The sequence below is a fragment of the Erinaceus europaeus genome, chromosome 7 (genome assembly GCF_950295315.1).
Source record: "Erinaceus europaeus chromosome 7, mEriEur2.1, whole genome shotgun sequence".
Taxonomy (NCBI): domain Eukaryota; kingdom Metazoa; phylum Chordata; class Mammalia; order Eulipotyphla; family Erinaceidae; genus Erinaceus; species Erinaceus europaeus.
This window is the reverse complement of record NC_080168.1, coordinates 25,283,319-25,307,837: the sequence shown is the minus strand read 5'-3', so window position 1 is coordinate 25,307,837 and position 24,519 is coordinate 25,283,319. Positions and strand designations below refer to the sequence as shown.

Sequence of the window (24,519 nt, the reverse complement as noted above, 5' to 3'; positions counted from 1 at the left end):
CAAACCTCCGATTCCCATCTATATATAGGGAGGAAGTTATACAAGCTGTGAATCAGGGTTGCAGACTTTTCTCTTCCTCCCTCCCTCTTTATCTCCTCCTCCCTTCTCAGTTTCTGTCTATATCCAATAAAAATAAATCAATAAAATATTAAAAACGGGACCGGGTGGTGGCGCACCTGGTTAAGTGCACATATTACAATGTGCAAGGACCTGGGTTCAAGCCCCCAGTCTCCATCTGCAGGGGGATAGATTCACAAGTGGTAAAGCAGGGCTACAGGTGTCTCTCTGTCTCTCTCTTCTACCTCCCCCTTCCTCTCAATTTCTGCTGTTTCTATCCAATGAATAAAGACAGTAAAAATATTAAAAACTGTATGTAAGAATATGTCTTTTACATATTTGCTATGAGTATAAATTGTGAATGCTGTCTTAACCCCCTCAATCTTTTAAAAGTTAAACCACTGTATACAACTCAAATGAAATGCCAAGTGATATCTTTCGTTCCCACTCTAAAGTAGCTGTCTTGAGAACATGCCTTTTTTTTTAAGCATTGGGGCAAAAACTACTTTGCAATAAATGTTTAATATATATATCCTTTTCAAAAAAAAATTTCCCCTTTTGTTGCCCTTGTTGTTTATCATTGTTGTTATTATTGGTGTTGTTATTGCTGCTGTTGATGTTGGATAGGACAGAGAGAAATCAACAGAGGAAGGGAAGACAGAGAAGGGGAGAGAAAGACAGACATCTGTAGACCTGCTTCACTGCCTTTGAAGCAACCCACCTGCAAGTGGGGAGCTGTGGGCTCCAACCAGGATCCTTGTGCTGGTCCGTGCGCTTTCCACCATGTGCGCTTAACCCTCTGCGTCACCGCCTGGCTCCCATTTATTTATTTATTTATTTATTTATTTATTTATTTTTGTACCTAGGATATAGATGATAGGAAAGGGTTACAGAACTAAAAATCAGAACTTATGTTAAATAATAACATTAAACTTGGTGGTCAGATCAATGCTGTCTTATTCAGATGGGGAAAAAATTCTTTTCAGTTTCATATATAAGCAGTTGAAATGTTTTTAAACTACAGTTCTTAGCTTCAGTTTATGTATCAATGGTAAATAACTGTCAATATTTATATTTATGTATTCTCTTGACAATTTTCACATTAACACTATGTAATATTCTCAACTTGTATGTAAAATTGTCTCTCTGTGTGTATGTAGTTTCTTTTTAAAAAATATTTTATTTATTGCCTTTTGTTGCCCTTGTTGTTTTTTTATTGTTGTAGTTATTGTTGTTGATGATGTCGTTGTTGTTGGATAGGACAGAGAGAAATGGAGAGGGGAGGGGAAGACAGAGAGGGGGAGAGAAAAACGCCTGCAGATCTGTTTCACCGCCTGTGAAGCGACTCCCCTGCAGGTGGGGAGCCAGGAGCTCAAACTGGGATCCTTAGGCCAGGCCTCGCGCTTTGCCCCACCTGCACTTAACCCACTGCGCTACTGCCTGACTCCCCCCGTGTATGTAGTTTCTTCTTCTTCTTCTAGCGTTTGCCATGTAGTTTCTAAGTATAAGAAACAAAAAATATATATTATATAATAGTGCTTTGGATTATTCTATTAAAACAGGAAAATTGTAATAGAGAAATGATGTGGCATCAGTACATATCAGGATTTTTATAAGATAAAGCTTTCTGTTTCTCTTTCTCTTAGTAGAAGATACTTTCAACAGTAAAATTATTTTATGCTCTCAGGTAGAATGCAATTTATTACAATGAGGACTTCTCATCTCTTAGAATAAGACTTATATCTTTTCAGATATAAGAAAAGCCTCTCGATGAAGAGGTCAGGGTTGGAGTACACAGAGTCCATTAGATGTATATGGCCTGTAAAATTATTTGGTTTGGCTCTGCCATGGCATCTAGAATTTATGTGTTTTTAGCTATGTTAGTGTTAATATTGAGTTATTGATTTTATATGGCCTGCAAGTTACGTTATAAATATCCAAATAGACCTTGACGGAAAAAAAAGTCTCTCACCCAAGCTTTAGATAAAACAGCTTTAGGAAGTACTTTTAAAACTGTTAGTTTTTAGCTAAAGCTTTCTCCAATAAAACGATAGAAAGGGGGTCGGGCGGTGGCGCAGTGGGTTAAGCGCATGTGGCGCAAAGCGCAGGGACCGGCGTAAGGCTCCCGGTTCGAGCCCCCGGCTCCCCACCTGCAGGGGAGTCGCTTCACAGCCGGTGAAGCAGGTCTGCAGGTGTCTTTCTCTCCCCTTCTCTGTCTTCCCCTCCTCTCTCCATTTCTCTCTGTCCTATCCAACAACGAATTGCGTCAACAAGGGCAATAATAATAACCACAACGAAGCTACAACAAGGGCAACAAAAGGGGGAAAAAATGGCCTCCAGGAGCGGTGGATTCATGGTGCAGGCACCGAGCCCAGCAATAACCCTGGAGGAGGAAAAAAAAAAAAATAGAAAAATCCCAAATTTAGAAATAGAATCCTGCCCTGCCCTGCTAAAAGTGATAACAGTTTGGTAGAAATAAGATCTCTTGATCTCGTACCGGAGAGCTCACTTCCCTTGCTGTGGAGATAGACATCTCAGTTGACAGATGCTGAAGAAAGAGGCTCATTTACAGAAGGAGGTGCAGTTGACAAACTAACCTGCAGTGTCTTGCCCACATGTTTCTCTTTTTGTTTCTGCCACACTACTATATATTCAAGCGATAATTTAGGAACTCGATTGCTACTTACTTACTCATTGGCTATCTTGAAAGTGGAACTTACTATCCTAGTCAGACCACCTTTCCCTAATAGTTATTCTAACTTGGCAGGATGCCTAAAGTAATAAAAACACTTTTTCATAGCTTTTTCACCACCCTTAGTCTGGGAAAAGTAACGTTGGAGTTTCCATGAAAAAAAAAAAATATATATATACAATGTCCATATGATTAAATACTCTTCTTGGGTTTCTTTGCAACCACAGGCTGCGCATTGGGGCCTTAATTGTGCCAGCTGCCCTCTTAACTCATCACCTAAACATTGCTCTTCAGTGTAATCTATCTTGCTGCAAAGCCTTTTAAGTGTGCCTTATTACAATGCATCTTTCTTACACTAAACTAAATATCTTTTCTCATTCAAGGAAAGTAAAGCCTTTGGAGAAAAAATAATAAAACATTTTTTTTTGCCTGGCATATATTAAGGCAAATAAATCCCTTTTCCTGTCTTAATTGAATTCAGTTAAGCATTCAAAAACTTCACCACGAAGATTGGTGGAGCTATTTTCCTTTTAATATGAAGCCAAGTCTTGTTGGCACCCATGACGATGAGCATACTGTGCAAGGGCAGATTGCCAGAAGGTTCAACATTCAAGGCCAAGGTCTGTGTCTGCTCTAGGCTTTTTAACGAGGGGTGCAGGGAAGCCACGTTGCAGGCCTATGGTGAGCATTCTGTACAGGAATTATTTTCTCTGCTTTTCAAACAGTACATTTGGAAACAAAGCCATCCATTCACTTTCTCTCATACAAAAAAAAAAAAAAGGAAGAGAGAACCTGCAGGAAGCTAAGTAAAAGGTATACAACAACCCATTTTAAGCCTAAATCATTAAAAAAAATGTACATTAAAATGGGGATAGCTATACTTTTCCTAGATCAGACGAGATCGGGCGTGTTCAGGGTGGTATGGCCGTAGACTATACTTTTCCTTATAGGATATTCTTTAGGATTTGAGATTTCATTTCTCTAACAAAGAGGTAAAATTAAAAATATTTTAGACTGAACCAGAAATCAAAAGGGGGGGTAGGGATAACCAAAACAACCACATTTGAAGAAATTAAGTTGTGACATGCAAACATGGCTTGCTAGTTCTAAAAATCAGTTAAGAAAATTATCATGGGTCCGGGTGGTGACACACCTGGTTGAGCACACATATTATAATGTGCAAGGACCTGGGTTTGAGCCCTCAGCCCCCACCTTCAGAGGGGAAACTTTACAAATGGTGAAGCATGTCTGCAAGTGTCTGTCTGTCGCTCTTCATTTCTTCCTCCCCCTTCTCAATGTCTGGCTGTCTCTGTCCAATAAATAAATAAAGATAATGAAAATTTTTAAAAAAAGAAAAACATCACAGTATCTAGGGAGACAGTATATGGCTTATGCAAAAGACTTTTGTGCCTGAGGCTCCAAGATACCAGATACCATCCCAGTACCACCATAACCCAGAGCTGAGCAGTGCTTTGGACTTTCTCTGTCTTTTCTTTGTCTCTCTACTGCCCCTAATTAAAATAAAATCTTAAAAATAACAGAATGAAAAGTAGAACACAGCCTCTATTCCCCCTCCCCTTCCTTGGCTTTGCTGTAGCCATATAAATGTGTCTATATCTTTAATGAAATGCATTGGGTTATTCATTAACCCAAACAAAACAAAAGTAGATTTTAAATGGATATTTAATACTGTTTCTGTTTTCTTTCCCCCACGGCTACTATTTTCTTCCACCTCCTTCCAATCTAACAATGCTCACATGGTAATGTTGCTAGATTACTTATTCTGCTGCATTATGGAAATATCTTCAGGTTAAATTTTTGTAAAGCCTAATTGGATCAGCTAGGTGTGGAGAGAAGAGGACAAGAACAAACATACAAGAAATCATAGCAAATATGTTATTGCTTCAGTTACCTGTAAGGGAAAAAACCATCAGTTATAATGGTTAGGAGCCCATCTTCTGAAATCAAGCAGTACAGATTGAGATGTTCATCATGCCTTTCCCATGGGACCTCTGCTGTTCTGTTTTATGAGTGAGGAAGAAAGAGAGACACCAGAGCACTGCTTTGGAACATGCAGTGTCAGGGACAGAACCCAGAACCTTATTTAATGAAAGTCAAATGTTTTAATACCAGTTTCTCAGTATGTATCAGGATTTTTTTTTAATGTTCATGTTCATTTCTAAGGTTTAGTTAATTTTTACTGAGAGAGAGAGAGATTGAGAGAGAGATTGAGAGAGAGAGGGAGATAGAGAGAGAGATTGAGATAGAGAGAGAGAGAGAGAGAGAGAGAGAGAGAGAGAGAGAGAAGAACTATACAGCTTAGCCCCATGGCTTAAGCCTGGGACCTTAGCCTTACAAGCTGTCTCCTTGGTCCTGTTTCTGAATATCAGAACAACTTTATAAAACTTTACTTGAGAAGAACATGCAATACGAAACAGCAGGTTCCTGTGCCCAAGACACCCAGTGTATCACAGCTACTTGAACTCTTTCATTGCACTGCTCACTTTCAAAACGTATGTCAGGCAGGCACATGTGAATAATTTAGTTTCTGTGGTGTTCATCATACATTATTGAAATAGCTTGCAGTGGCCACTAGCTTCAGTTTCCAATAAAACTCATACATTGTTCCTTTGTTAATATGTTTTCCTATTTCTTATCCAGATTAAATCACTGAAGACGATAGAACTGAGATGTTTTGATCTCTTGGGATGGTTGTCTTAAATTTGAAAGGGTTGTCTATAATTGACTGACATCTTCACTGTAACTACTTAGGGTGAAATCCAATAGACTTTATAGACTATTTCATTGAGACAGCTTTGTATAAAAATGCTCAGCATTTACCCAGCCGTACAGCTTTTACTTACTTACCTTCACTTAAGCAGTTTTATCTCTTGCCAAGCAGTTTTCTGAATAATGAAGAGAGTAGACATTAATTTCTGACCCTACTACATGTTGTATCATTTTCATGTTGTAAAAACAAATGATTTTTCTTTAGTAAAGTCCTATGTGTAATTAAAATTAACAACAAAAAAAGGAATTTTGTTGGTTTTCATTGAAATTGGCATAGGAAACTGCTGAAATAATATTATTCAGCTGTAGATAATTTAATACTTCATTTTTATAACTACATTATTTACACTACTCCATTAATGTACCTGTACTCTAAAGTCATGCTACTATTTGACTACTGGAGAGGAACTATTTCAATAAAGGTCACCTTTGAAAACTGTCTAGAACTAGATACTGAATAAAAAAAGATCTTAACATATGAAGCTCAAAATGATATAGATTGGATTTTCTTTCCTATTCATATTAAAGTATATCATATTAAAGATCTTAAAGTAATAGTACTGAGCTTCACAGAAGTCTCTGAGTCCAGGACATGATACAGGAATGAATAATAAGAGCTTGGAAAAGTTTAGAAATTCTGATAATTAAATGAAATATATTTAATTTCTAGCCTGAGATGGCAAATAGTATAGCTTTGTACTATATATAATAAAATTTTAGTCTTCAGTATTCTATCTCCAAAATAAAAAGCAACCAAATAAAAATTTAAGTTTATCAGTTAAATCTTTAAGAAAGACAGGATATGGGAAAGGTCAGTGAATATAGATCACTAGGTAGAGTATGAACTCTACCATATTGAGGACCTGGGTTAAAGCCACCACATGGGAGCAGCACTTAATGGGGAAATTTCAGGAGTGGTAAATTCAATGCTAGGGAGTCTTTTCTCATTCTCTCTCTGTCTCCCTTCTCTTATCTTTCATAATAATCTGAAAAAAAATGCAGAGAGTACATCATATCTGGAAGAATCTCTCTGCATTTTTTTCAGATAGTAGGTGAAAGACAATATCCCATGAACATATTCTATTACTACTGTTGTATTTTGTGTTTTAAGTTCTATAAATTTATTTATTTATTGTTGTAGTTATTATCATTGTTGGATAGGACAGAGAGAAATTTAGAGAGGAGAGGAAGACAGAGGGAGGGAGAGAAAGATAGACACCTGCAGACCTGCTTCACCAACTTGTGAGGCATCTCCCCTGCAGGTGGGGAGCCTGGGGCTCAAACCGGCATCCTTATGCCAGTTTTGCGCTTTGTGCCACGTGCGCTTAACCCACTGCGCTACTGCTGGACTCCCAAGTTCTATTTAATTAAGGTGTGACTACTGAAAATTCATTTGACATTTTTCAGTTTTCTTCACTATTCCTTTCCTAGTAATGTACATATTAAACTAATTGATAGGCTTTTATTCATATTGATTCAGAGAAGTTAATAAACCCACCAATAGTTGTTGCTAAATCAAAGGAAATGTCTGGTAATATTCTTTGAAAGAGAGGAGTCTTCCTTAGGAGGTCAACATGGAAGTTGGAATGAGAATACTAGTCTTCTAGATTTGCAGACTCCATGTGATCCTAAAACCAATAGGTTTTTGTTACTGGAACCTTTATTTCACTTGGAGACAAACTCCTATGTCAGAAACAGTGAGGCTATTTGTATGACTTTTGTCCTGATGCATTTAATTTTGAATAGTGTTGGATTGCTGCCTGAGTCTGTGGCTATCTGGCAAAAGGTCAAATATGATTCCTAGCTGACCTTGCTTTATTTGTTGTTGGAATTAAATACTTTTTGTTTAAGAAAGTGACTTGCATGGAGGGGGCTGGTGGTGATGTAGCTAGCTGCTAGAGTACACACATTACCAGGCTCAGAGACCCACCTTCAAACTCCTGGGACCTGCCTGCAGTAGGAAAGATTCACCAGCAATGCAGTAGTGCTCCAGGTGTCTTCCCTTCTTTCTGTATGTCCCTCTCTTTGTCTCTCTTGTAAAAAAAAAAAAAAGTCACAGGAACTGTGGGCTTAGTGTGTAGTCACCGAGCCTCAGCAATAATCATGGATATTAAAAAAAAAAAAAGTAACATGGAACTGAGACCATCTAAAAGGTTATTTTTTCTTATTATACACTATGTCATAGTTCATAATCAGGCACTGCTTATATATGATTCTGTTCTGTGGATCAGTTGATATAATTTGAAATGTATTAAAAGTAACGACATTAATATTTACTTATAATAATCATGACCACATTCCTATAAATAGAAAGAAAACATATAAATTTAAGAGTAAATATCTAGAAAGTCCACTGAAAATAAGGACAGGGTTCAACTTTCCTGATGTAATCATGACATTTAGTTTTATTTCTTTTCTTGCCTTTAGTTATGTATGTGATCTCTCTTTCTCTGCCTCATGTTCCTTTCTGATTATTCCCCTTCCCTGTTTTTCTCCTTCTCCTTCTTTCATTTTCTTCTGCTCTACTTCATCTTGGACTAGTGGGTTGATCCTGCTCCTTTCTCCCCCTTCATGATAAAAAAAAACTATAATAACTTCAGGCTTGCATGGCTATAACATATAATTAACCCACTGAAAAAATTTACTACATGTATATGCCGTATTCATATATCAGGGAAGACTCATCTAACCTTTGTTTCGAGTTTGATTTTTGTGAGGTGAGCTTTGAAATGGAATTTAGCTTGCAGGATGTTTGTTGGCATCAGTGCCCATAGAAAGAAGGAGAAGGAGTGGACAGATGGAGTACTTCAACTGCTGTGAAGGTCCAGTGTTATCATACACACTCCAGTGAACAAATACCTTTCAGAGTTACCTCCCATTAAGTGAAGTTGGCCAGTCTTACTCCCTTGGGTGGATGCACTGGTGGATAGTGGCCTTCTAGGAAGAGGAAGCAGTTTATTATGCAAGAGCCCAATGCTCAGCATCTCCTGCTCACAGCACTTCCTACAGATGGTCCATCAGTCTTTCTGCAGTGTCCATCTCAGCTTAGTTTGTCCTCATTTTCCAGCTTGCAACAAGTGATGGGGTCCATGACTCATTCTAGTGTGGGTTGAATTGTGTGTGCTCAGTGGTATAGAAGACATATCATATACATCTTCCTCCTGCACGAACCCAGTAAATTCAATTCCAGAAAGAAGGGGAGGTGTGACATAAATTCTTAATATGAAGCAGAGTGATTATGAGTTTCTAAAATAAATAGGGAAAAATAAGGGATGGGGGAGATAACAATGATTATGCAAAATACTTTCATCCTGAGGCTATGAAAACCCAGGTTCAATTCCTCTGTGCCACCAGAAACCATAACTTAGTACTGCTTTGGTTAAAAAAAAAAAGTAAACATGATAGTAGAGTTTTATTCATCCCATGGAATTCTGATATTTTGGTTCGATATCCACTATTTCCCTTGGTTACTGATCATTTAATTTAGCTCACAATATAATAGAAATTAAAAAAATAAGTAGCTGGCATGATTTTTTTGTTCACATAGAGTTTATGAAGTTACAGGTTTACTTTTCATAATTTAAAGTACATAAGAATTTTTTTCATTTTTCCAAAATAAAGCAATCTGATGTATATGAATAAACTGATTTGGTCTTAGAACGCAAACAAAGAGAGCACTTTACAAGAGATGTATGCATTGGAAAAACTGTTGGTCATTTTATAAACCATCAACTCAGACTTATAAAATACTACTTGATGTTCTGTTGCACAGAATGTGTGTGTGTGTGTGTGTGTGTGTGTGTGTGTGTGTGTGTTAATTTTCTTGCTACTCCTGACTATTACCTTGTTATTGCTAGGGTTGCCCTATCAACAGATAGGAGTAAATTTTGCTATTTTTACTTCAGAACTTAGAAATAGAAGTGCAAGAGCCCATGTTAAAAAGTAATGCAGTTAAAAGTAATGTGATTGGGGTTGAGCAGAGGCGCCCCTCGTTGGGCACACATGATATAATGTGCAAGGATACAGGTTCATGATCCCAGTCCCCACCTGCAAGAGGAAAGTTTTACAAGTGGTGAAACAGTGTTGCAGTTGCCTCCTTTTCTTTCCCTTTCTGTCTTCCCCTTCCCTCTAGATTTCTGTCTTTTTCTATCAACAATAAATAAATTAATGAAATAATGTTATGAAGGGCTCCTTATGGCTTTGTTAAATCTGAATGGTTAATACCACATTAATGACTATAAATGAAATGAATTTCTGTTTTCGTAACATTTTTCTTAATGTGGGAATTTTGTACTGTATGAAAAATATAAGAGATATTTTTCCTCATATGCTTTTATTACTAGAGATAATGAACATTCATTATAAGATACGTCTGAAAGAAAGAGGACCCTTAGCATGAAAATTGTACCTTGTTTTAATTTTGATTTATCACTAGAGTTGGTTCCAAGTTTCAATGGCCCATTTACCCTTTCTTGAAACAGTTATTCTTCAAATTATTTCCTATGTTTTGCTGGTACAATCTACCTATTATAGTTTCTGCTTGTATATAAGAAAAAAATTAATTTTGAGGCAAAAGTGTTATAATTCATGGTTCAATTTGCCTTATGACAGTGCCAGAGTTTGTGGTAATGTTTTGAAAAATGTCCAAGTCACACCAGCATGTTTTGCCTTAAGAGAAAACATAGCATTTATTTATCCTTCCTTTCATCATGGAGAGTTTAAATAGAATGTATGGAGCCTGGGAAGATGGGTGACAGCTGGGAGAGATTTTTACACAGGCTTCAGAGGCCTTCCAGAAGATTGATTATGCACCGTTTTCTGCCAGCTCCCTCAGTTTTTCCTAGGTTATCATCCTGTCAGAAAACTTGAGTTAGACCTCTTTGCATTTCTGAATATTTACTTGACTTTAGGAAATTCCTTTAATCTCTTGAAGATGATTCTCTTTAAAAAGGGCAAAGACCCTTATACCCTCCTACATATGCTATAATGGAAAATGTATTTGATTTTAGGAAAAATAATTTTAACTCTTGTGTGGCCCATTTCTGTTGACTGAGAAACCAGATAAACTTGACTTTCACTAACAATTACAGGAAAGTAAAGGCTGCTTTTTTTTATATAGACAAAAGTTTACTTACCTGGAAAATTGTTAACAGTTCAGAACTGAAAAGCCAAAGTAGTTTCTCTGGTGAAACAGTGTACTGCAACTTAGGACTTTCTGTAGATAAGCTTGGGGACAGAATGCTTCAAGTCAAGAAGTATTAATCTTCCCTTTTTTTTTTTTTTTTCCTTTTCCTGCTAGTTTAGCGACTTGGACCTTTTGATTTGGGATTGATTAGAAAAATAATACCATCTCATTTGTTTAAATTCCACTTGTCATCTATTAGTCATAGTTTAAAAATATATATTGTCTAGTTCCTTTCTCCAAAGCATGCTGGAACTGGCAGATGGAAATACAATAGCAATTGTGTAGGGACAGGGTGGTTGGTGCCACACACAACAGAAGTTGGTAATTGTGTTCCCTTGTTACCGGCAGGTTCACTTAACTGTCTCTAACTGCTAAAGAGTGTATACATCAATAATTACACTGCTTTGGCACTCAGTCTGTCAAGTACTAGGTGCTGTAAGAAGTGACAGTGTGATCTACTGTATAAGATAGGTCCAGCTATCTTCAAGTGAGTCACATGGGAAGAATTTCAGTACTGCTTGGCTTCTTTCATAGCTTATTTATCTGTTAACCAGTTGCATATCTGTGTTCCAACAAAAATGTAATCAGTGCTTCATTATAAATGAAGTGTCTTGCCCAAGTAAGAGAGTCTTATTATATGAATTCTACAACCTGAATGCTATCAATTCTTCGTGAAATGGTTATTATAATGATTATTATGCCAAAAATTGTCAATGAAGCACATGCTATTATCTGAAAACATTTCCTTGAATGAGGATTTTTTTAACTGAGGTCATCTGTTGTCCTTGCCTTCTCTATTTTTTTTTCTTCTGTGACATTTGACACTTTGGCAAACTAACAATTGAGAATAGTCTATTAAAGATTACCTTTCATTGGCAAGCAGGTGTCATGCCTGATAATGAGTCAGAGCCAACAAAATCTAGGTCAACAAAGGTTATCTTGGCTTATAGGATTATGTGGAACTGTGTATTAAAAAATTATAAAGTCCTGCCAATGTTCATTTTAATAGTTGCAACAAGAAAATACTACTTGATAAAGGTCCTCTTATTTCTCAAATTGTATTGCTTGTGTACTTTCAGAACTCATGTGAATTTGTTATACACATGTACTTTCTAGCTAAAGAAGAGTTATAGATTATGAGATTATGGTTATATATTATGAATTATGGTTGAAGTGTCCCTTTTGAGTGGGAACCAGTGAGAGTGTAGTCTTTATGCTGTCATAAATGTCATTTCAGCTTGTTTATTTCTTGCTGCTGAAGGGATAGTGAATCACCTGTGATCCCTTCATTCATCTACCACTTACCCTACTTATATTTCCTTTTCTTTCTTTTCTTTTTCTTTTTTTTAGCAATATTTGTTTTTTATGTATTTGTTTCAACAGAGAGATAAAAATTCCAGATGAACAGGAACCTTTTAGGTAACTCATTAGTCCCCATTATACTTCAGTCCCCAGAACAAATACCTGTCACGAAACAGATATTTAAAAAAATTATTAGTTAAAAGAATGAAAAGGAGGGGCTCCAGATGGTGGCGCAGTGGGTTAAACGCACATGATGTGAAGCGCAAGGACCAGTTTAAGGATCCCGGTTCTATCCCTGGCTCCGCACCTGCAGGGGGTGTTGCTTCATAAGTGTTGAAGCAGGTCTGCAGGTGTCTTACTCTCCCCCTCTGTCTTTCCTTCCTCTCTCAATTTCTCTCTGTCCCATCCAAAAACAACAGCAATGGCAACAATAACAACAAAGGCAACAAAATGGGGGGAAAATGGCCTCCAGGAGCAGTGGATTTGTAGTGCCGTCACCAAGCCCCAGAAATAAACTTGGAGGCAAAAAAAAGAATGGAAAGGAGGCCAAGAAATAGCTCGGCAGGGAAGGTGTATACCTTGCAATATAAATAGTCCAATATAAAAAGTCCAGGTACTAATATGGGAGTGTCACAGCACCAGATAAATCTCTAGTGCTGTGGTATCTCTCTTTCTCTGTCTCTAGGAGAGGTGGAATGGCACATATGCATGATCCTGTCTACACAGAAGCACATACACAGATACACACAGACACACACAGATACATACACAGATACATACACAGACACAGACACAAAGATACATGCACAGACACACACAGATATATACACAGACACAGACACAAAGATACATGCACAGACACACACAGATATATACACAGACACACACACAGACACACACACACACACACACACACACACTCTGTGGTGAATAACAAACCTAATAGTTTAGGAATATAGTCTTATAGTAAAATAATGATGAGGCTGTCTCTTAAATACTCCTCTAATTATACCAAGGATTAAATGGAACAGGTTAGGAATTTAACCACCATTTGTAATGTAACCACCATTTGTAACTTTCCTTTTGGATTCAAATAGATGGTTGAAAAATTATAAGTATAAGGCTGCCAATATGTGAATTACAGGGATATGATGTACAACTAATTTAAGCTATTTTCCTTCCACTATATAATGCTTTTTGGTCAGTGATACTCTGGGGAAAATTAAAGCTTTTGCCCTTGATTAGTACAGTTGAGGGCTGATGGGATCTGAAAACGTACTTAATATTTAACATGTGATACCAGCAGATCTGTTTCTACATTGATGCTTTTAGGTTTACAGGAAGTCCAAAGTTTTCCATAGCTACATTTGTTCCAGATAGTATTTCCCATTGTTATGCATAAATTCGGACTTATTTTCTGGTCTTTATAACCCTCCCCTCCAATTGGAGCAAAAATATGACAATGGTAAAACATTTTTGTAGTAGTTTTGCAATAATTACCTTATATATAATTGTTTTATCAGATTAATTAAATTACTATTGAACTGAGTTATAACACCCACGTAGTATTTAAATGCACCCAATTTCATCTGGGTAAAAGCCTCTGACTCAGAGAAATAGGTCCAGAGATGTGTGGAATGTTTCAGTTTCACCTACTAGTGCCTCACTTGGGTTTTTAGGCAATTAGGGCTTTAGAGAACAGATTTACTTTACTATTGTGGACTGCCAATAGCTATCCGTCTTTCAGAAATTAAATTTTCACTCAGAGGACAAATGACTTTCTGGTAGACCTAGGAGAATGTGTATTTTCAAACTGGAGAACCATCTAGTGCTAAAAAGTGGCATTAATCTTTGAAAATATCCTGATGTTAGATCTAAGATACATAACACCTATGGGAGTGAGTGTCACCCATGCAGCTGACATATTTTCAAATCTCAACTGTAAATCCAAATATGATTATAATATGAAACTGCACCATTAAAGATTTTCAACAACTAACACTGCAATCACTTTACTGTAAAACCTATTTAAAAAGAAACTTGGAAATGTAAGATTAATAAGTTTGAGTAAGTGGGTAGGTAGAGTTAGTACTGCTAAAAATAAATTTGATGGATTTTGAAGATTTTGTCTTCATTCAGCTGTACTGTCTTGTTATGGAAACGGAGGCTTTGTATCTTAGCTACATTTTAGAATTTGAATACTTCACCACCCGTGAAGCTTCCCACCTGCAGGTGGAGACAGGGGCTCGAACCTGGGTCCTTCTGCATTGTGATGTGTGTGCTCAACTAGGTGCAGCACCACCCTGTCTCAGGGCCTGGAACTTTTATTGTTGGGACTGTTTTTAATAACTGATTCAATTTTTTGGGCTATGATTAACCTGTTCATGTTTTCTAGTCCTTGTTGTTTTAATTTTGCAATGACATATGTTTCTATTTACTTTGCCATTTCTTCCAGTTTTATTAACTCCTTGAGAGGGGAGGAGGATATAGAGAAGGTAAGAGAGAGAGAGACACCTGTAACCCTGCTTCACTACTCATGAAGCTTTCCCACTGCAGGTGGGGATCAGGGGCTTGAACCCAGATCCTTGTGCTCTGTAATATATGTGCTTAGGCTGTGCCACCACCTGGCCCCTACAGTCCTACTTTTTGAATCCTCTCCATTTTTTATTTTATTTATTTTATATATAAAAAGGAAACATTGAAAAAACCATAGGATAAGAGGGATAGAGCTTCACACAATTCCCACCACCAGAACTCCTTATCCCATTCCCTCCACTGATAGTTTCTAATTTTTTTAACCCTCTGGGATTACTCTCTTCCCTGATTCAGCTTTCTGGTCCTTTTTCCAGCCATGACATCATCTCCCCAGACAATAACTTGGATCCACCTGCATATCAGGTTTCAGGCTCAGGGAAAGAAAAGAAAAAAAAAAAAACTAGTATAGCCACAAGCCCTTTAGAATATAACTAAAATATACCTACTAACTATCTAAAAAATGGAGACCCCCAACTCTTCATCTGCACTACTCCAGCCTTTAGGTTCATGATGAATCTTCTCCCATTTTTATTTTTAGTTAGTCTGGCCAGTGGTTTGGATTTATCAATTTTGTTTACCCTTTTGAAGAAACAACCCTTAGCATCACTGATCTAATTTTATGGTTCTTTTACTCTTAATGTCACTTATTTCTGCCCTGAAATATTGAACACTGTATATATGGGGGAAAATGTTCTGTATTTTAAAAACATTAAGTGTTAGAAGCGAATGAAAAAATACTTCAATTTATCTTGGGATATAAAATTGACTTTTAATTTGTCTTGCAATTCTTTTTTTTCTTTATTTTTTATTTAAGAAAGAATTAATTAACAAAACCATAGGGTAGGAGGTGTACAATTCCACACAATTCCCACCACCCAATCTCCATTTCCCACCCCCTCCCCTGATAGCTTTCCCATTCTCTATCCCTTTGGGAGCATGGACCCAGGGTCATTGTGGGTTGCAGAAGGTAGAAGGTCAGTCAGGCTTCTGTAATTGCTTCCCCGCTGAACATGGGTGTTGACTGGTCGGTCCATACTCCCAGTCTGCCACTCTCTTTCCCTAGTAGGGTGGGTCTCTGGGCAAGTGGAGCTCCAGGACACATTGGTGGGGTCTTCAGTCCAGGGAAGCCTGGCCAGCATCCTGATGACATCTGGAACCTGGTGACTGAAAAGAGAGTTAACATATGAAGCCAAACAAATTGTTGAGCAATCATGGACCCAAAGCTTGGAATAGTGGAGAGGAAATGTTAGGGGGGTACTCACTGCAAACTCTAGTGCACTTCTGCTTTTAGGTATATATTTTGCAGTAGTTTACGGATATGTGTGAACATATGCTCTCTCTCACAGATACTGGTGTATATCTAGGTTTTGGGACTTTGTTAGAAAGTGAACCACCTGAGATGAAATTAGAGTATACTATGAAAGGAAAGGTCTCACCAGAGTAATGAAGTTGAAGGGTTGTCATTCCACACGTGAAATCTCTGGACACAGTCTGAAGTGAAGCATGTTGAGGTGGCAATCATTGTGTTGGTTAGGTTGTGATCAGCAGATGCAATATTATTTGATATGGATTGGGAGAGGCATACGGGAAAGTGGGCCCATTCCAAGGGTTCCAGGACTGGGGGAAGTAGAGGCTCTATAGTGAAGATTGAGGTTCCTGCTGTCTTAGGGTTCAAAAAGACAATCGATAGTTAATGTTATCATCACATTAATTGGTAATTGGGTTAACTTTGAAAAGTCCTTTTGTTAGGGTTTGCTGTACAGTACCCAGTATCTTGTATATAGCTGTGCTATTGGTTGCTTCTGATCTACTTGGTCTAGGCTTCATAATAGCTAAAACCTGGAAGCAACCCAGGTGCCCAACACCAGATGAGTGGCTGAGAAAGCTGTGGTATATATACACAATGGAATACTTCGCAGCTATCAAGAACAATGAACCCACCTTCTCTGACCCATCTTGGACAGAACTAGAAGGAATTATGTTAATTGAGCTAAGTCAGAAAGATAAAGATGAGTATGGGATGATCCCACTCATCAACAGAAGCTGAGTAAGGAGATCTGAAAGGGAAACTAAAAGCAGGACCTGACCAAATTGTAAGTAGGGCACCAAAGTAAAAACCCTGTGGTGAGGGGTAGACATGCAGCTTCCTGGGCCAGTGGGGGGTGGGAGTGGGTGGGAGGGATGGGTCACAGTCTTTTGGTGGTGGGAATGGTGTTTATGTACACTCCTAGTAAAATGTAGTCATATAAGTCACTAGTTAATAAATCCGAGAAGGGGAAAATTAATTGTATGTCTCGAAGTTTTTCAAAACACAAATTGAATCTTTTCGATATATAGGCTGTGTAATTGATATGCAGACTCTCTTGTCTTGCAGTTCTATTCCTCTGTTGGTTTTCGCTGTACAACTGGAGTAAGCAGTAACTTTCCTGTCGCTTAGTCACTAACAATCCCTATAGACTGAGATTCTGCTAGTATAACATTAAGAGAAAATACAGGAAGTGTGAAAGTTAGTTTTTCATTTAACAATTTATCTAATAATGATTCAGCAGCCAAACTGTATCTAATATATTCAGTTTTTATCACTTATGCAGTAGTTTATATAAATAGACAATACTTCAGGTTACTATATGGTTAATCACTTGATCTTACCATCACAATGATATTCATACTACTTAGCGCATGAAATTGTTTCTGATTGGAAAAATTGGGGAAACAAATATTTCTGTAGTTAACTCTGAATATTATTTTCTGATATCCACCCAACCTTTATATGGTGTGGAGAAAGAGATGCAAAGGATGGACAAGCAGTGCTTTTAATATGGTGATAAATCAAATCCATGGAAGCCCATGCGAAAATCCTTTTGAAAATGTCTTTTGAGTTATGCTTGGGGCGTTGTTTAGGGAGATAGTACACAAAAAAATTTGACCTATGAGTTTGAAACAGCAGATGTTCAGCAGTAATGCCTGAACCTCGGGGCAATATAAATCTTAACAATTTTGTGCCCATTGACTCTATGACTGGATGGGGTTAAGGGGTGATAAGGGCTAGAGATTTCTTTAAAAGCAGCTGCTCACTGTGCTGCAAGTGGAAGTGTCTCTAGGATAAGAAAAACAAATAAACAGAATAGGAGACCATGTAAGTCTATAAAGTCTAAAAGGAAAACTTCTCCCTCAGAATACTATTTACATTAAATATTTTTAAGCAAGTCAAGTGGCACTAGGATGAAAAATTATTCCTTATTTCATCCCAAGTAGAAATATTAAACTCTTTTTAGGAAATTAGGAAAACAACAGCAAAGCCAAAAACTACTATTGTATTCAGTTTTCAAGGATCTGCTTGCCCTTGCAAAGGCAGATGGGAAAATAAAAGAACTCTATTTAGTATTTAATAGTTAAGTATTAAACTATGTTTAATAGAGACTGTCCCAGACAATACTAGCTTTGGCATTCTCTCTATTATGGCTGAGTTTTCTATGATGTCCAAAGCCAAAAGAAGTAAAGATTTTTCTTGCTTCTTTGAAAGTCTATGCTATACCACATCACACTTATGAAAGTCATGTGTTAGCATTTTTTTCTCTTACAGAAAGAATTCTAAAGGTAATTCGCACTTTTACAGAAGAAGGCAAAGAATTACAAATAGCAGTCAGCACTGGTTTCTAGCAGCCCTTGAAGTGGCAGTCCACTCCCTGAGCAGTGACTGGTGCCATTGCCACATCCCTTTGCTGAGAACTACATTATACAGGTTCTTTCTTTCCTTCTTGTTTCCTTCCTTCCTTCCTTCCTTCCTTCCTTCCTTGCTTCCTTCCTTCCTTTTTTCTAAACTACTATTATCTTTGTTTATTGGATAGAGACAGCCAGAAATTGAGAGAGAAGGGGGAGATAGAGAGGGAGAGAGACGGAAGGACACCTGCAGCCCTGCTTGACCACTTGTGAAGCTTTCTTCCTGCAGGTGGGGACAAGAGGTTTGAACTTGGGTCCTTGAGCACTATAACATGTGTGTGCTTAACCAGGTGTACCACTGCTTGTCCCCTATACAGGTTCTTCACTCATATAGCTTTCTTACTTTTTATGTTAGTGCTCTTTTAGGTTCTTTGTTACATATAATGATTTGATGCATTTGGGGCCTAAGAATGTTTATTTATTTCATATAAATTGCATTTGTGATTGCTTCTTTTGACTCCATTAAGTCTTAGGGAAATTTCCATATGAACCATTGGTTTTCAGATAATGGGATGAGTCTGTATCTCATAATCCATTTAATTAGCATAGCATGGACTTTTGTCTTAATAACTTATTGGTCTTTTTAAAATTATTTATAAAATGGAAATATTAACCAGACCATAGGATAAGAGGGCAAGTCCACACAGTCCCCACCACAAGAACTCTATATCCCATCCCTCCCCCTGCTAGCTTTCCTATTCTTTATCCCTCTGGGAACATGGACCAGGGGTCCTTATGGGATGCAGAAAGGGGAAGATCTGGCTTCTGTAATTGCTTCCCTGCTGAACATGGGCATTGACAGGTCGATCCATACTCCCAGCCTTTCTCTCTCTTTCCCTAGTGGGTCAGGGCTCTGGGGAAGGAGGGCTCCAGGACACATTGGTGAGGTCATCTGCCCAGGGAAGTCAGACTAGTATCATGGTAGCATCTGTAATTTGGTGGCTGAAAAAGCATTAAGATATAAAGCACAGCAAAATGTTAAATAATCAGGAACCCAAAAGGCAAGAATATAGCAGATGAAGATTTAGGGTTTCTATTTTGGAAAAAGCTTTTAGATCTTTTTAGGTATATTCCAAGGGGCCCATGACTTTACTAGTTTTTGCCTGAGCACAACAGCTAACATGCAGGTGGACTAAAGGTATTGTCTGGGGAGATGGTGTCAGAGTTGAAAAAAGGATTAGAAAGCTGGATCAGGGAAGGGAGTAGCTCCCAAATATAGGGAAAGTATATAAATATTGTTAACTGTAAACCCCATCAATTTGATCTGGGGCCCATATTTGTCACAGGAGCCTGTGTAACCTTGGAATCCCTTTAGGTCTGAGCTTCCATTCTGTGGTCATGGCTAGGAATATTCTAGGCTGCACTAATTTCAGGACCATCTTCCTCTAGTAGTAGGTAGAGTATGTTATCCAGCCTCCCTTCAGAGAATGAAATAGTCTCTACCATTGTTGATCCACACTGAGGGCAAGGTCCTATAGGGACGCACAGAGGGGTACATTATGTTGTTCCTGATGGAGATGACCAGTGACAGTGACGAGAGGAATCTGTTAGAGGTCTAGGCCCTGATATGTCTCTGTGGGAATCCCAGGACTCCCTGACTAGGGCCCCATGTGATGGGGTGGTGGTCTTTTTTAAAAATTATTATTTAATACACATAAATTGAAAAGAAAATCATTTTACTGTATATTTATAAGCCCACAATTACTTACCACCGAATTGGCACTGCATAATCTCAGTCCTAGAAACCAGATAGTATTTTATCATCTGTTTTTGGTCACATTGGTTTCATGCATTCTTGCTTTCAAAATGCATACCCAACTTTGCAAAGCTATAGAATCAATGAAAAAACTGTAGTAATGGTTTATGATTGTAACTGAAATATTTTTAATTAGTACTTTGTGTGTACCTGACAAATGCTAGGATGTCTTTTAGTATATTTAAAGTATTACACTGTTGTCTTTTTAATTTACTGTGATATACTAAAGCTTATAATATGGTGAGTATTTAATTTGTAGCAAATTAATAATTTCTATATAAAAGTAATGTAAGGGGGAGCTGGGCACAACAACCGGCATAAGGATCCTGGTTTGAGCCCCTGGCACCTCACCTGTGGGGGGTGGGGGGTGCCTCACAAGTGGTGAAGCAGGTCTGCAGGTCTCTCTCCCCCTCTCTGTCTTCCCCTGCCCTCGATTTCTCTCAATCCTATCAAAAATAAAATAAAATAGAATAAAAGTAATGTAAAGTCAGATATTTTAATTGCTGTTTGTTGTGCATGTATGAAATTACTGATCATGAATTGAATGTGTCTCAAAATGCGCTTTTTGTTTTTCTTTGCCTCCCAGGTTATGCTGGTGCTGGGTGCCAGCACTATGAATCCATTGCTTCTGGCATCCATTTTTTCCATTTTATTGGATAAAATAGACAGAAATTCAGATAGGAGGGGAGGCTGAGAGGGAAAGAGAAAGATAAATACCAGCATACCTGCTTCACTATTTGGGAAGTGTCTCCCCTACAGGGAAGTGGGAGCTTGAATCTGGATCCTTGAGCGGGTCCTTCCGTTTCATATTACGTGCACTTAAACAGGTGCACCACTGCTCAGCCCCTCCCCGATTTTTTTATCTCCAGTAATTTATTTACTTATTTAAATTTTTCATAATAAAATTAACTTACCCAGCACCTATTTTTAAGATTAAAACTAGCTATTTAACTTCTTATTGTATGTTTTTGTTTACTGGTATTTCCTATATTTTTTAAAAAATGTATATTTATAGTGTACGATTTAGCGATTTGTTATATATGTATTAAAATGCTCACAACAATCAAGTTAATTAACATACATCTTCATGACTACATATAAATATGATTTTAGATGACACTTTTAGTTAATTTAGCATCACTTAGTTCAATTAGTTTTTGAACTTGGAGTCTAGTAATCACCTGTTCACTACAATATAATGTGAAATATATCCTGATTTTCCACTAATTAGTTCATATACTTCTAGAAATAATTTCTGAGTTCAAGACTTATCCATAGATGTCTTATACAATAAGTCAAGAATTTCTCCCTGTATCATTGCTGATTTCTGTCCTAACTGCCCAAAGGATAGGCTGACATTCGGCATAAAACTTGTCAGGATTGTTTTTATGTTTGACTTTCCTTCTGTTATATCTATTTGACAGCAGACTTGTTAGCAATTTTTTAGTGACAAAGTTTACTTTTAAGAAAATGAATGGAGAGGTTGCTATGCTGCCATTGAAATTGTCTTTGGCCTTTTTTTTTTTTTTTTTTTTTGAGACAAATTGTAGATTCTGAGCTAAAAATCTCCAGAATGGTGATGTTAAAACTGATTAAGGAACAATATGCATCAGTGTTACTGCTTCATTTAAGCATCTTTTAAGAGAAAGGGTAGTATGTTTGGCACAGAAATTATTTTTGAAAATATGGTGTTTGATGATTTAAACTATAATCACGAGAAAATAAACCTAGAACCAAATTTGACATCTAATATATGTTTAATTGAATTACAGAACATAATTTTAAGTTGAAAGGCTTATAATTGTAATCCCCTCCCCTACACACACACACACACACACACACACACACACACACACACAACTTTTCTACAGGTGACTGTGTTTTCTGCCAGTAAATTTTAGGCACAAAGGATGAAGTAACTTTCTAATTTCATATCTCCCCTTAGTAAAATAAAAAAGAAATGGCTGGAGGCTGGGCAGTGGTGCACCTGGTTGAGCACACATGCTACAGTGCTCAAGGACCCAGGTCTGAGTCCCTGGTCCCCACCTGCAGGGGGAAAGCTTTGGGAGTAATAAAATAGCTGCAGGTATCTCTCTTTCTCTCTACCTCTCTATTTTCCCCTACCCTCTCAGTTTCTAGCTTTCTTTATTTAATAAATAATTTTTTTAATCAAAAAAGAAATTAAAAAAGAACAAATGACTAAACTTATTGAATTTATACGTGTTTTTCTATTTATCTTTCAGATACTATTAATCTGATCCAGAGTCTCTTGCGACTGCTGACTGGAGCTAAGGTTGGTGGTACATTTTTATGATCAATAATAAACAGTGAGATAAAGTCAATATACCTTGGGCCTTCACACATGTGGGTCATAATAGTAAACTGCAGGAGCAAACATCTTTCCTGGTTTTGTAAATGTTGTAGTTACTATTACATTTTCTGTCATGTGTTTAAGTTATTTTACTAGATAAATGTTGATTAAAATAAAATGAAAGCTCCATTCTGATTAATTCATGTAATGAATACAGGAATAGAATGTCTTCACTGTAACTTGTGGCTACTATTTCAAAGAACGGTCAGCTCTATCAAATTGGAGGAAAATACTGGTGAAGGTCACAGTTTGATGGCCACATTCTGAAAACGGTAAAGTTGGAAAATTGTAGTAAGCAGATTGATGATGTTATCCCTCTTATTTTCTCATTAATTCGTTCTACAGCAGATTCAAAACCAGTTTAACTTGAGTTTAGAGTAACAACATCTGTAGAGGCTCTCTTATTAACATCAGTAGACTTGGGGTTTTCTTTCTCCCTTGTTTTCTTCTGTAGAACACGTATTCAGATTTCAAATCAAACTAGAAAACTGTGACATGAATGAAAAAAGGGCTTTTGATGTTCATGGAAGAGCCAAATGCCAGGTGTTGCTGAGTTTGTCCTATAGGCTTATGATTAATAATTAACATCAAGGAAAATATTGACTTTTTATTCTTCTTATTATTAATGATTGATTTAATAATGATTGAGAAGACTGTAGGGATATAATTCCCACCACCAAAGTTCCGTATCCCATTCCCTCCATTGGAAGCTTTCTATTCTTTACCCCCCCTCTGGGAATATGGACTCAGGATCATTATGGGGTGCAGAAAGTGGGAGGTCTGGCTTCTGTAATTACTTCTCCACTGGACATGGGTGTTGGCAGTTGGATCCATACTCCTATTCTGTTTCTATCTTTCCTTAGTGGGGTAGGGCTCTAGGGAGGTGGGATTCCAGGTGAGGTAGTCTGCCGAGGGAAGTCAAGTTGGCATCATGGTAGCATCTTCAACTTGGTGGCTGAAAAATATTAAGATATAAAGCAGAACAAATTGGGAGTCGGGCGGTAGTGCAGTGGGTTAAGCGCACATGGTGCAAAGCACAAGGACAGGCATAAGGATCCCGGTTTGAGCCCCCAGCTCTCCACCTGCAGGGGAGTTACTTCACAGGCAGTGAAGCAGGTCTGCAGGTGTCTGTCTTTCTCTCCCCCTCTGTATCTTCCCCTCCTCTCTCCATTTCTCTCTGTCCTATCCAACAATGACGACATCAACAACAACAATAACTATAATAACAAAACCAATAAGGGCAACAAAAGGGAAAATAAATTATAATAAAAAAAAATTTTAAAGCAGAACAAATTATTTAATAATCAGAAACCTAAAGGTAAGAATATAGCAGATGAGACTTGTGGTCTTTATGTTGGAAGAATCTAGGAAGTCTATTTTAGGTATATTCCAAAGGGTCCATGACTTTACTAATTTTTGCCTGAGCCTGAGAGTTAGCATGCAGGTGGGCTAAAGGTATTATCTGGGGAGATGGTGTCAGAGTTGGAAACAGGACTAGAAAGCTGCATCAGGGAAGAGAATAGCTCCCAAATATGAGGAAAGTATATAACATTGACCTTTCATTTGTACCTACAATAAGCAGAAATTTAGCCTCCAAAGCCTTTATTTATATTTTAATTACAATGTTTAACACATAGTAGGCACCAGTATTTATGTACTTTTTCAAATCTCTATCCACTCTACTCTCATATCCATCACACACATACACAGATTCTCTCTCTCTCTCTCTCTCTCTCTCTCTCTCATATTTATTTTCCACTTACAAACCGCCTTTCTGTTCTTGAAATCTGTATGGATCAAGGCAAATAGAATTCACTGGAATTATGCCTCCTGACAATTAGCAACTTAGTAAGGAATAAAAGTAATATGTTAACACAAGTGAGAGCATAAAGTCTCTATTTGCAACCTGCATTGTTTGGTTAAGAGGTCATATTCTTTGGAGTCAAATTTGTTGACAGTTCACCTGGCTTCCCTTTATATTCACTTTTCAGTATATTCAGATGTCAAATTTCATGTAAGACTTTTTAATGTTTTGATACTTTTCTTTTCCCTCCAGTCCAAACTCATGTGTAGAGGAAAATTATGACTGAGAGACTTTTGACAAAGTTGTA

At 37.5% G+C, this 24,519-nt stretch overlaps 1 protein-coding gene across 31 annotated transcripts in view; it reads left to right on the top strand.

Moving 5' to 3' along the window:
- MAP2 (microtubule associated protein 2) overlaps positions 1 to 24,519 on the top strand; it is a 321,228-nt gene that overhangs the window by 68,587 nt on the left and 228,122 nt on the right. For all 31 annotated transcript variants that reach the window (XM_060194011.1, XM_060194010.1, XM_060194003.1 and 28 more), the window contains exon 2: positions 22,281 to 22,330. The gene's annotated coding sequence lies outside the window, so the exon portion shown is untranslated. The remainder of the gene's footprint in view (positions 1 to 22,280; positions 22,331 to 24,519) is intronic.